The sequence below is a fragment of the Palaemon carinicauda genome, chromosome 4 (genome assembly GCF_036898095.1).
Source record: "Palaemon carinicauda isolate YSFRI2023 chromosome 4, ASM3689809v2, whole genome shotgun sequence".
NCBI lineage: Eukaryota > Metazoa > Arthropoda > Malacostraca > Decapoda > Palaemonidae > Palaemon > Palaemon carinicauda.
In genome coordinates, this window is record NC_090728.1 from 166,583,885 (window position 1) to 166,598,884 (window position 15,000).

General features: G+C 35.3%; 1 long non-coding RNA gene across 1 annotated transcript in view; it reads left to right on the forward strand.

The window, feature by feature from the left end:
- Positions 1-15,000, forward strand: part of LOC137640169 (uncharacterized) — a 241,973-nt gene that overhangs the window by 114,312 nt on the left and 112,661 nt on the right. Inside the window, exon 2 of the long non-coding RNA XR_011044312.1 lies at positions 1,902-1,969. This is a non-coding gene — a long non-coding RNA (uncharacterized lncRNA). The remainder of the gene's footprint in view (positions 1-1,901; positions 1,970-15,000) is intronic.

Sequence of the window (15,000 nt, forward strand, 5' to 3'; positions counted from 1 at the left end):
TCAACCTTCCACCTGTCTACCTCGTGTGAATGGTAGTCTAGAGAGGGAAATGGGGTAAGCAGCCTTATTTCTATATTCTTGCCAAGAACTAGAAGGTTCTACCTTGCTAACGCTACTCTCATACAGGAGGAAATGGCACATGGCGAAAAAGTGGAATACATGTGCAATTATATCTGGAATCTTCCTGCTTCCAGCAACAATACAGAGCATCGTAATTAATGAAAAATTCAGATAAATACAAATAGAATGAAATTGAAAATACGCGTGACATGCACATTTATTTCCTGATGAGCTTTTGTCATTGTGTTACAACACTTGCGGATTACGACATAAAATTTCAGTTGCAAGCGGTAAAGTGTGTCAGAGCTGAAGTCTTTAGAACTAGAGATATACATTATTTTTCTTTTGAGAATTGACATCCTTCATCATCGACTTTTTTTTATCTAGGTAATCTAGGTCACCACTTTTTGTTGCTAAAGAGGTTAATCTTAGCTATATCTTCTTCTTCTTCTTCTTCTTCTTCTTCTTCTTCTTCTTTTTGTGAAAAATTTCCCGTGAAATAACAGTATAAATTCTGGAATAAATGTGGTCAGGCATTTTCCATTTTAAAAATGGATATATTGACGTAAAAGAGTGATATAACAGTCATCAACCCGTAAAAGATAATAACGAAGTAGGGTAAAATTACGGTCGCCGGTATTTTACTGAAATAGCCTACGGCTAAGAACTGTATATTTTTGCGAAGAATTTCCGGTTAAAATTATGTTCTTTTTTTTTTTATAGTGTACCCGGACACAATAACAATCTAAACTCTAATAATCACCATTCTCGATTAAATTTTATTTAGAGAAATGAAATGTCACATTATCATCACTGAAGCCACACCCTCTAATGCCAATACTCTTCATTTCATCATGAATTAGTCTATTGTTTCTTCCTGGTTGGCTAAGAACATTTTTGTAACTGACTTCTCTTTCAGAATTCACTGGACAGGACTTTGAAAAGCAAATCCTGTACACCAACCTTTGGGAAAGAAATTTGTTCTATTAAGAAATCGTATAAGTAAAGTTCTTTCTTTATGAACTTGGCCAACGAAAAGGTCACTCTAACGGTTAATCTTTCGCTACTGTTCTGCCATTGGTATCATAAGAATATTCTACTTTCATTCACAGTTTCAAAAACGAAAGTATGTCGCCCGCTTAGCATGAAATCTGGGCTAAATGAAATATATTCTAGATTATATGGAACTCAGTGACCACGGAAATCATAACAATATATCTCTCTCTATTTGATAATCTATCTATATGTGTGAGTTTGAAATAATAGATAGATAAATACCGTAGATAGAAGGCAAAATAACGGATGATAGTAAGATAAAAGAAAATTTGGATCAAGAAAGGTTGGAATAAGCGATTAAGAAGAAACTTGAATTTTATATAGAGGACAAATGGGCATATCTAATGTTTTTCGCTAATTTTGTCCTGATAGAGTAAAAGCTTACATAGTAAAGCATTCAATGCACTCAACCCTCTCCTTGTGTATTTATCCTTTTTCTTCAGTGATTCCAGTGTTCTAACCATACAACTTTGCCCCTCTTCTTTCCTATATTTTTCTCTATATTTTTTGTTGTTTTATGCATTAGTATTCTTGATATTTTAAAGATTGATAAGATATCTTGTCTGATACACATTCTAATTTGTTTTTTTCAGACATTCTATATATAAACTGGCTCCTACACTTAACACTTATTTACCCCTATATATGCTAAAGCCACTCTGATTTATACCTTCACAAAAAGAGGTACCCACACTTATTCAAAATAAATGCCCAGTGGTTCAACTTATATATTTCAAAACATTATTTAATTCTCACATTATTTTAAACCAAATCTTTCCTTTCAGATGACCAACGTGGCTTTCACATGGCAAGATCTGCTGTGGACATCTTTTTCCTATATTACCAAAGTATGGTAAGTATTTATGTGAGATTTTGGACAATTCATTGCCTTTGTTCTTGTTATTCAGCGGTCTAACGCTGTAGTTCGTCTTGTCATTCAGCGGTCAAACGCTGTAGTTCGTCTTGTTATTCAGCGGTCTAACGCTGTAGTTCGTCTTGTCATTCAGCGGTCTAACGCTGTAGTTCGTCTTGTTATTCAGCTGTCTAACGCTGTAGTTCGTCTTGTCATTCAGCGGTCTAACGCTGTAGTTCGTCTTGTTATTCAGCTGTCTAACGCTGTAGTTCGTCTTGTCATTCAGCGGTCTAACGCTGTAGTTCGTCTTGTTATTCAGCTGTCTAACGCTGTAGTTCGTCTTGTCATTCAGCGGTCTAACGCTGTAGTTCGTCTTGTTATTCAGCTGTCTAACGCTGTAGTTCGTCTTGTCATTCAGCGGTCAAACGCTGTAGTTCGTCTTGTTATTCAGCGGTCTAACGCTGTAGTTCGTCTTGTCATTCAGCGGTCTAACGCTGTAGTTCGTCTTGTTATTCAGCTGTCTAACGCTGTAGTTCGTCTTGTCATTCAGCGGTCTAACGCTGTAGTTCGTCTTGTTATTCAGCTGTCTAACGCTGTAGTTCGTCTTGTCATTCAGCGGTCTAACGCTGTAGTTCGTCTTGTTATTCAGCTGTCTAACGCTGTAGTTCGTCTTGTCATTCAGCGGTCAAACGCTGTAGTTCGTCTTGTTATTCAGCAGTCTAACGCTGTAGTTCGTCTTGTCATTCAGCGGTCTAACGCTGTAGTTCGTCTAGCGGTCTAACGCTGTAGTTCGTCTTGTCATTCAGCGGTCTGACGCTGTAGTTCGTCTTGTCATTCAGCAGTCTAACGCTGTAGTTCGTCTTGTCATTCAGCAATCTAACACTGTAGTTCGTTTACCAAAATTCCTATGAATATTTTCGTACATCTTTCGCCATCTTCGTCTGTTGACCATCCCTTTTCCTTCTATCAGTCTGGGATCCTCTCGCTTGGCTTATCAACTTTGATCTGGATGGGTTATCTGAATGGGGATCCTGAAATGCAGTCAGTATCAGAGTCCCATCGGTTTCTACCCATCACTTTTCCTTGTTTCTGAATTAATGTCTCATTTTGTGAAAATATGACTCAGCCTTCCACTTGAATAAATAAATTTGGCAAGTAACTCCAGGTTTTGTAAGTCAGGGAATAACTCACAAACGGTTAAAAGGTATTCTGAAGATGTAAGTTTTTTATTAGAATTACTTTGATTATTATTATTATTATTATTATCTTAATTAGTCTAATAATAATCATCATCATCATTATTATTATTATTATTATTATTATTATTATTATTATTATTATTATTATTATTATTATCATTATACGCCAGCTTAAACAGTCTCTGTTTATCAAATAAATTTCGTGGCCGGAGTGAAGACATTATCTGCTTTTCTCCTCGAAATGATTGGATTTATGGATTTGGGTTACAGGGCCCTGCGGTAGGGCCGTTTAGGCCATTCAGCACCCAAGAGCACCTATGGTAAAACCCTAGAGATAGACTGAGAAGAAAAAGTTAGATGAGGTTAAACAAGATGGACGAAATAAAGCAAGAATGGACGTAAAAATGAGGCTATAAAGCAAGTGGGCTATAGTCAGTGGTCGAAGGAACGCTGCAAAGACGCGTTTAAGTAAACATTATGCCTACATTGCATCGCGTGAGGTGCACTGAAGGTCCTATCAACTACGGGGCGTAGAAAGGATTGTATCAGAAGCAGTTAATTTAGTCAGTGAATTTGCCCTTGGTTCTGCATCAAGACTCCTTGCTATCCATTTTTTCCCTAAGGCATTTGATATCTTTATTGAAATTAAGGAGTTCCTCCTACTCCAAGAGGCTTCCTTTTCTGTAGAACTTTGTCAATTTCCAAAGTTTCCTTAAAGGTCAATCAACATAAAGAAAATATGCCTCTTCGTTTTTCTATTTTTTTTTTTTTTTTTTTTTTTTTGCAGTACATTCGCTGTCCCCCATTATAAGTTTTGGAGGGTAAGGTTGCTGACAAATATAACGATATATTTTTCTCCTCCTTAAACAACTCTAAATCCAAACGAGCTCTCACATGTTCCAATACAATGTTTTATTAAATGCGTGAAGGGCAGGGTGACCAGATGTCCCATATTTATGACATTTGTCTCGTGTCCCGAAATGACCTTTCCCCGGGATGCCGTTTGTCCCGTACAGTATTTTATATACATATATATATATATATATATATATATATATATATATATATATACATATGTATATATATATGTATATATATATATATATATATATATATATATATATATATATATATATATATATATATAGTCCTGTTCTGAGTTCATCACATATTCAAACCAAACTTCATCTATTGAGAGCAGTTGGATCTACTGCAAAATATGACATGTGAAAAATACCATACTAACAAAAATGAGGAAAACAATTTTAAAGGAATTGTGGGAAGGTTTTCATCGTGTATTTTATTGTATGTAATTTGTGCAATATATTATGGCAAGTCACTTTAGTTATAATATCCTTTAAACCTGCAAAACACGCTTGACTGTAACATTGTAATACTTTGACACATGTAATGAATAGTTGCTTGTAACAAAATCTACAATGAACGATTTTTAAAACAAAAGAAAGTCAATTAGGTAGATCCTGGACAACTGGACACAGCAGAGGACGACCTCGGGCGGTATCATTGTTCGTGTAACGTAATTCGTAGTCGTAAGTTGTCTATCTATATAGTTCAACTACTTCTCCAATTTAGGTGATTTATTTTATTTTAATTTTCAAAATTTAGTCACCCACGCCAAACCATTCTATTATTCCTTCGAATAATCACATTTTACTTGAAATGCATCAAAATACGAATTGCAGTCATGCTGTTCCTTCCCTATCTAAGCTCCATAGTATCTATTTGAATATAGAATATTAGCCACGAGTTACTCAATACGTCATTCAAACCAGCAAACACAATTAATCAGTCATTTCTGTGAAGTTCATCCTACTCCTTATGACGTCCTAAAAACGTATTATTCTTAATGAAAAATAATTTGGCTGTAAGAATTTATTCCTCAGGTAGAATATGTTATCAAAACATCATATAAGGGACTGTCTCTATATATTTTGAAAATAAAATATAACTATCCTTTAAAAGCGAAAAATTTCAGCGCCGTTACTAGTAACATGAGCGATTGACAGAAACGCATAGATGCCCTTAACTCCTTATTGGCTGTACATTCTAGTCCTCTGATTGGCTATAACTACCTCAGCTATGATTGGCTGTTGTCTTTGTTTACCATAGCTTCACGTAAACACACACACACACACGTCGGAACCAAAACAGTCCAATAATCCTTCGAATAATTTATTTTATAATTGAAATGTAACAAAATTCAAAGTACAGTAATGTATTGTAAGTTCCTTCACTATATAAGCTCGATGAAATAATGCTATCTATTTGAATTCTAATATCAGCCACAGGTTACTCAATACCTCACTCAAACCAGCAAACAGAATTAATCAGTCATTTAGACAAACTTTAAAATTCATCCTACTCCTTCTTATGTCACAAAGATGTATTTTTCTTAGTAAAATAAATGTTTGGTTATTAGAATGTATCCCTCTGATAAAATATGTTATTAAAACATCTTATAAGGGATTGACTCTATATATTTTAAAGATTTATATTACTAATTTCCTTAAAAACAAAAAAATCTTCAGGTCCACCCATCATAGCTAGAGTGTTTTAAAGCGATTTCTTAGAAACCTGGGCAGGTACTTTTTTTTTTTTTTTTTTTTACAGCAATGTATACTGTAAGTCTCCGGAACTCTCTCTTAGTGGAATCATTGGAATGAATATTCCAGTCCTCTGTGTGTCTGTATCTCCTCAGCTGTGATTGATTGTTGGTTGCTGCCTTTGTTTACAAATTCATTACATGTAACATCGTAGCCACAACCCAGTTAATTGTTTCTTTGAAAATGATGTATTTATTTATCTTACACATTTAAACAAGATCCATAATCTATTTGAGTAATAAACGCATAATATTTTGTGTTTGTTTTTATAAAAAAAAAAATAATTTTTAAGTCTCTATCTTGATAAAATAAGTATAGGTATTTTACCTCTACCCAGACGTCCCATACAACTACCAATCACAGCTGAGGACGAATCAGCCAATGGGATGCCAGATATTTCCCGCTAATGAAAGCATAAGGTAAAAGGGTTGCCTCTGACTTCTGGGCTGTTGATGGCAAACGAGTCAAATTCTCACGAGATATTTAGTTCAAACAGTGAGAGCCCGTATTATATCATATTTACACATACAACAATGATATTTAAGATCCATTTTATTACTAAATGGTTGTTTGGAGCTAGTTTCCATAAAATTTGCAGTCTTTAAATCATCATTTATCTGAAATATCTATTGTGCGGTATTTTACCCCTACCTTTCATGACGACATATTTCCTAATAAACATATGCTTAATGTAACAAAATACAAATTAAAGTTACTCAGTTACTTCAGTATTCAAGCTCGATATGATATTAGCTCACTCAAACAAAAACAAAGACAAGCTGTAATATTCATCCTACTCATGATGACGTCATAAAGACGTATTTTTCCGAAGAAAAATGATGATTTGGTAATGAGAATTTATCTCTATAATAAAATATGTTATTAAAATATCTTATAAAGCGAATGTTTCTATATATTCCGAAAAAATATATCTTTAATTCCCTTTAAAAAAAAATCAGTTCCTCCGTCCCCATGCCTAGAGCGTTTAAAAGCGATTATATTGAAATCGCTGTAGGTTTCTCAAGCAGCAACTCATAAAACTTCGGAACTCTCTCTTGGCGGGATATTCCAATTCTCTGATTGGCTATAACTTCCTCAACTGTGATTGGTAGTTGCCCTCGCTTACTACAGTATAACAAACGCACACACGTACATGTATCATCGTAGCCAGAACACAATTACGTATTCCTTTGAATATGCCGTATTTATTTAAATTATAACCTTCCACAAGATCTATAATCTATTATTTAGTTAGTTAATAACTATTTTAAGTATATTTCCGCGAGAATTGTAATTTTCAGTCTCCATTTATTTGCAATATGCATAGGTTTCTCATCCCCACCTGGTTAAATTCATTCATAAAATACTATTGCATGACGTCACATATAACCACCAATCAGAGCTGAGAAAGAATCAGCCAATGAGACACCAAATATTTCCCGCTAAAATGCATTAGGTGAGACGGTTCCTCTGGCTTATGGGCTGCTGTTGTCGAATAAGTTAGGTTTGCGCGAGGCATTTTATTCAAACGCTCTAGCTAATGTTTTTTTTCATCTTAATCTATTTTATACGTATAATGACGGTATTTAAAGTAGACTGAAAATAATATATATATATACATATATATATATATATATATATATATATATATATATATATATATATATATATATATATATATATATATAATTTTTTTATATCTTATATCGTTTAGTTATCATTCAACTGTTTATTAATGATCGCACTTTTATTTTATTTTCAAATAATTTATTTATTCATTCTTTTAGGAGAGTGAAACTCACAATTATAATTTTCATATAAGTTTTATCATCATCATTACATTTATCATTATCATTTTCGATATTCTGTCAAATAACGTTGAAAATGTTGAGTTCATATTCATTGATTTTATAACAAACTAATCTCGCCAGAAGTCCAAAAACAGTAGACCTACATATAAAATAACAATGTAGAGGTTTTGTAGGGCTATAGGCCGTGAATTTCCTTTTTATATGCTTGTTGTATTATAAACATTATCAATCAACGGCTTGAATGCAGATTACAGAAGAAATGGTCTTATCAACGGAAAAAAAATCATATTCAGAATTTCATTTGCCAAAACTGGGAGCAGTTGAGAATATGTTTCTTGTTTTCTTCTCGGGTTTCTTTAAGAAACGTTAAGAAATGAAAACAGCACCAGCAAAACTGATTGTTAAATATACCTGCTTGCGAAATTTTCAGTCTTTACCACTCATAATTTCTTAACCTAATCTGATCTAATAATGTGCACTACTCCTTAACAAACTATTGATTGACAAATAGGGAGTAAATTCATTTCCTGGTGTCGCGATAAAGTTACAGGTTTAGGCTTACTGTGGGCCTACTTGATCAGTGTCATTTTTTTTTTCTTTTTGAGAACGTCCAATCAAAATGTACTGTGTTGTCATGATAGACTCAGTCACCTAACATTCTTAAAAAGTTTAATTTTTCACAAATTGATGAATTTGAGATCTGCAGCCTAACGTTGGGATATGTGAGATCGTTCAGAGCCAGTGTGATTTGACGGGGTTGTCCCAAGTTAATGACATTTTTGGGCTCAAGCCATGGCGTCCTGATGGAAGGTTCCTTTTTGGTAGCTTCCTTGGGTAAATAACTACGTCCGTCTTTATCCTGAAGCCAGTTGCTTGCCCATCACCATGATACAGCAGAGCAGGGTGGGACCTAAAACTGGACGAAGTAGCAGGGAGGGTCCATCAGGACGCCATGGCTATCTCACCCAAAAATAGATTTTTCGCTTCGCTCAAAATCCGTTTTTTCTCGTTCTCCCGTATCAACCATCCCCAGGACGGCTTTTATCTCGTATTTTTAATGTTTGAAAAAAAATTACAATATAATAGTAAAATTTAAGTAATAATATCCTTTAAATCTGTAATACATGCGTTATTGCAATATTCTACAATGAACACACTTTAAAACAAAAGAAGACAATTATGTAGGTCTTGAACAATCTGGACCCAACTGAGAAAGAACTAATTTCATGTAAATCGTGTCAGTGATGTTCAACTACCTCTAAAATTTAGGTGTCCCCTGTTTCAATTTTCAAAATCTTGTCAGCCTGGTAGAGATTGATTCGTCATCTGCCACCTAAAGACTAACTTCCACGGTTCTTGTCTCACTGTTTTTCCGTCCTCGTATCAGATACTCATTTTATGAAATATGGTCGAATTTTTGTGTTTAGATTTCCATCCGAGAACGTTTCCATATTTCTACAGTGATATCAAGGCCCGTGTCTAGTAATGTGATATTTTAAATCATGTGTTTGTAGCGTGATTAATTGTGTTCTTTATCACGATGCGTCTGCCTAGGAGTTTGCAAATCAATTTCTCCTTTTCGACACCATAGAGGGAAGAATCTTAAAATGTCATAAAGGTAAGCATTGATGTAAACTAATGTTATTAATACAATCCTTTTTTAATGGTCTTAACATTTTTTTTTTTTAAGTCTACGACCGCTCATTCAACAGGTTAGGTTAGGCTACCTTCATACCATGCCCTAGGCTACGGCATAACCGAGTTAGTGTATAATGTCAGGTTAGGCTGGTGACCTTTATCATCGGTTGCTGCACAAGCTCGAAGTGAAAAATAATTTGACATTGCATTTATATAACAATCGTGTTTCGTTTGCACTTATAAACAATCGTAACTTCAAAATAAGAAAAAATTGTTAGTTTACACTCTGCTTTCCGGTCTCGCTCGACATGTAAAACTTCTGTGGAATTACCCTCTTATATTCTCAAACTTGCAGGCCTATCAGTAAATGCCTTACTCAGAAGAGCATTGTGTATTTTTAATTTTATTCTATATTTATATCCGTGATAAGTATTTGTGACTACATACTCAAATTTCCACATTTGACCATATCCGAGTTTTGCAGTGTTAAGAATTCATGTTATGATCAATATTTTTTTTTTTTCGTCTTAAATGTTTGATATACTTGAAATCCGAATACATTTCTTTCTAATCATGATCACCTTGACAGTTTACACATGCCTTGCTATCCATTTTGAACTAGCATGCCATGTCAATATTATCATATATCTAACTAAAACCAAACCAACATGTGGTTTCTGCCCCGTTTAATGTCATACTCCCCTTCATAACATGATTTTAATTCCATCATCATGATCATGAATGGTTTTCTAATTTCCGGATACCATTCTGAATATGGAAAGTCCCAACAATGACATACGGTTCTGGGATAGTTTAATGTACTCATTATCTCTATTTAACATTACATTAACAGTAAGTAACCATTTCCGTCAGCTAAAGCATTTACCTAATTGTCTCCCGTACAATAAACAATACAGATAATAATTCTGGGTTAAAACTTCCCAAACTTCTTTCGGTAACAGTTCACTTTCAACCATACTGTCTACTATAGTCTATTTTTTATAGCGGTGCATATTTGCACTTGACTCACAGGGGTGCCCTTTTAGCTCGGAAAGGTTCCTGATACCTGATTGGTCGGAAGTATTTTTGTCCGAACACCTTCATTGTTCTCGAATGATTACCAAGTAATATGAATCGAAACTTATTTATTAACCTATATTTCTCCATCAGATATATGTTTAGTCAATAAACAATGTGAAAGAATAAATATATTATAAAGAATCGTCTTGGTAAGTCTAAATTTAATAACACAATCCGCCGAAGTCAACGACAGCAGCTGGTTTTCGGATGCACGCTTTGTAATTTTGTAATTTTTCACACATTTTAACACAAATTGGGATAGATTACACTCGGCATAAGTTAAACATGTTATTATAAACTTTCTCTGAATACCAGAACTTACCAAACACATGGAATTAATAAAACCCAATATTTGTGAAAACTTATGGGGAGGTGAAAGAACAGCCTCTAGCGGCCTGGCGGTAAAAACGATCCCTTCTGAGTTGTAGACGCAGTTTGTTTTTTTCTTTCGTAATATAGTTCGGTCTATTCCTTTCAGTTTAGATAGTCTTACATTGTTTCTCTTCGTATTATTTAGCTTAGTATTTTCCCACATTCCTGTTCCTCACCGAATATCTATCTATTTTCCCCGATATCCCTTCTTTCATATATGGGATATTCCTTATTTCTTATCCTCTGTTGAAAGTGATGGCTTGAAGGGAAGCGCGTGCTAGTCTCATTAAAATAGTGTAGAGGCGGGAATAAAAAAATACTATGCTTAATATCAGGTTTACAGAATAGGTTATACTTTCTACACAGCATAAACTTTATGTTGTTATTATTATTTACATACTTACTGACGTAAAGTGCAAAACATAAGGAATCGTAGTGCGGATATCACATAGGCCTATATGAAAGAAGGGATATCGGGGAAAATAGATAGATATTCGGTGAGGAACAGGAATGTGGGAAAATACTAAGCAAAATAATACGAAAAGAAACAATGTAAGACTATTTAAACTGAAAGGAATAGGCCGAACTATATTACGAAAGAAAAAATCAAACTGCGTCTACAACTCAGAAGGGATCGTTTTTCCGCCAGGCCACTAGAGGCTGTTCTTTCACCTCCCCATAAGTTTTCACAAATATCTGGTTTTAATAATTCCATGTTTTTGGTAAGTTCTGGGATTCAAAGAAAGTTTATAATAACATGTTTAACTTATGCTGAGTGTAATCTATCCCAATTTGCGTTAAAATATGTGAAAAATTACAAAATTACAAAGCGTGCATCCGAAAACCAGCTGCTGTCGTTGACTTCGGCGGATTGTGTTATTAAATTTAGACTTACCAAGACGATTCTTTATAATATATTTATTCTTTCACATTGTTTATTGACAAAACATATATATGATGGAGAAATATAGGTTGATAAATAAGTTTAGATTCACATTACTTGGTAATCATTCGAGAACAATGAAGGTGTTCGGACAAAAATACTTCCGACCAATCAGGTATCAGGAACCTTTCCGAGCTAAAAGGGCACCCCTGTGAGTCAAGTGCAAATATGCACCGCTATAAAAAATAGACTATAGTCAATCGGTACACAATTTCCATGAGGTGTAGACCTTGTATCTACAATGGCAATATCTTTCATGGCCTTAACCACCTCATTTTGATTCCGTTATTTTACTTTAATCTTGAGAAGACCTTATTACCAACAGGTTCTTTTCTTTAACTCAATAGGTCTATATGCAGAAGTTATGTTAATTTTAAGAGGAAAGTTCTTAGTAACCTATAGTTTCACCGTTCTTCGTAGAACTTCAAAAGTTCAAACTTGTAGCTAATGTTATGTTGACCAGGCTGACATAAGGCTTTTCATAGTTTATATATGCAATATATGTTTTGATTTTATTACTGTTTTAAAAGTTTTTATTTTATTGTTCATTTCTCATATTGTTTATTTATTTCCGTTCCTCACTGGGGCTATTTTCCCTTGTTGGAGCCCATGGGCTTATAGCATCTTGCTTTTACAACTATGGTTGTAGCTTAGCTAGTAATAATAATAATGATGATGATGATTCTAGATTTTTCCAAATACTTAAATTTCCTAAAAGAAATATCTTAATATTAGGTCACTGATCCCTGGTAAATGTGCTAAGTCACAACCTGGCTTTACCCGTAAATGTTCTAGTTCATCTAGCATCTTGATCAGCAATTGCGGTCGTAATTTCAGCAATAACTCTTATCTCGCTGCCCAGTTTCTGCGGTACCTTGAATTACTGAAATCCCCGGATTTACTGGAATCCTCAGGTAAATACTGGAATCCCCTGAAAAATTACCGAAATCCCCTACAATATCACTGCAAACCCTTAGAAATCGATAAATATGTGTTTTTATTAAAATATGTTATTTTTATGTTTTTAGCACTTATATTTTTGATATATTTGCAGGTAGAACCTTGGCTAGGGGGTGTGACCTGGGAAGGGAGTCGGGGGCTTGCCCCTGGCTAGGGGTTGTGACCTGGGAAGGGGGTCCGTGGGCTTGCCCCCGGCTAGGGGTTGTGACCTGGGAATGGGGTCCGTGGGCTTGCCCTCGGCTAGGGGTTGTGACCTGGGAAGGGGGGTCCTTGGGCTTGCCTCCGGCTAGGGGTTGTGACCTGGGAATGGGGTCCGTGGGCTTGCCCTCGGCTAGGGGTTGTGACCTGGGAAGGGGGTCCTTGGGCTTGCCTCCGGCTAGGGGTTGTGACCTGGGAATGGGGTCCGTGGGCTTGCCCTCGGCTAGGGGTTGTGACCTGGGAACTACTAGATTAGGTTAGGTGGGTTTGTTTGGTTCTGTTCCCTTTTATATATTGTGTAAAGGGTATATAGAAAAATGCTGTAAAATACACAATTTATTTAATTTACTAAAAAATAATGTAAATTAATGAAAACATATTATTTATCGATTGCTAGGGATTTGCAGTGATATTGTAGGGGATTTCGGTAATTTTCAGTAAATCCGGGGGATTCCAGTAGTTCATGGTTCCCCATTTCTGTTCTCATTTCAGTAGCCTGCATTTTTCATATTCCTTTTCTGTTATCTGCAATTCAGTAATACATTCAGGACAGAGCTTAGTATCATTAAACCATCTAAATTTTGTCTTGGTTTTTTTTTTTTTTTTTTTTTTTTTCTTTTACGCCAAAAATTTGAATTTGTTGTATTTTGAGGTATTCTATACACACACACACACATTCATATATATATATATATATATATATATATATATATATATATATATATATGTATATATATATATATATATATATTGGATCCTTTGACTGGCCAGACAGTATTGCATTGGACCCCTCTCTCTAGTCACGGCTTATTTTTCTTTGCCTACACTTACACAGAATAGTCTGGCCTATTCTTTATATATTCTCGTCTTTCCTCATTCATCTGACAACAATGAGATACTTAACACTTCTTCACCCAAAGGGTTAATTACTGCACTGCAATTTGTTCAGTGTACTTTCCTCTTGGTTAGGGTAGAAGAGACTCTTTAGCTATGGTAAGCAGCTCTTCTAGGAGAAGGACACTCCAAAATTAAACCATTGTCCTCTAGTCTTGGGTAGTGCCATAGCCTCTGTACCATGGTCTTCCACTGTCTTGGGTTAGAGTTCTCTTGCTTGAGGGTACACTCGGGCACACTATTCTATCTTTTATTTTTTTCTTCCTCTTGTTTTTTTGAAATGGTGTGTTGGGCAGGCTTAATAGAAGGGCCATGGATGCCTGGTGGTTTATCAAGAGGTTGTCTTTTCCTTTTTCTGATTTTTTCTTCTCAAAACCATCCTTACTGTCCTCCCTTCAGTTGAAGTGGCTATCCTGGAGGGTATTTAGCCTTGCATGGTGTATCGGCTCCTCCATGTTGACCAGTTTTTCCGACTTTTTACTATAGTCTATGGATATCATCAATCACTTTTATTATTATTCTGTACATATTGTTTTTGTTTTAATTCTTGTTAATCTAGTTTTTAAGTATGATGTCTCTTTTTTATTTCTATTAATTCTTATGCTGTCTGGAGACATTGAGCGAAATCCGGGACCAGTACGTCCTAGATTTCGTCAATGTCGTCTTCTGTATTGCAATATTCGTGGTCTTCATGCAAATATCCGAGACCTTACAGTTGCGTCCAGACAGTATGATATTCTTTTGTGCTCAGAAACTTTGGTTTCTAATATGAGGCACTCATCTGAGCTCCTTATAACTGGTTTTAAGAAGCCAATAATGCTGAAACGTGATTCCATTCCTAGGGCCAGGGGAATGGCGGTGTATATTAGGACCGAGTACCCTGCTTCTCATAAGTCCTGCTATCAATGTGGATGTCATGAGATTCAGGTAATAAAAGTTTGTGGCAGGCATAACAACTTTTATTTGTGTTCAATCTACCGGAATCCAGACATGGATGATTCTATCTTCGATTGTCTTCTTACCATTATGGCTAAGATACAAGAAGATGATAGAAAGGCTTCGTTTGTCTTTGTTGGTGATTTTAATGCTCACCATAGGGAGTGGTTGAGTTCTATCTCTCCTACCGATCGCCATGGCTTAAGAGCTTTAGACTTTGCCTCGGAATCAGGCTGTGAGCAAATCATAAATGAAGCTACTCACAGGTCTGGTAATTGCTTGGACCTCGTATACACTGACTCCCCTGGCGTTATAACTAGTAAGGTTGGTTCTCCAGTCGGGACTTCTGATCATGCCTTGATTTCATTATTAGTGA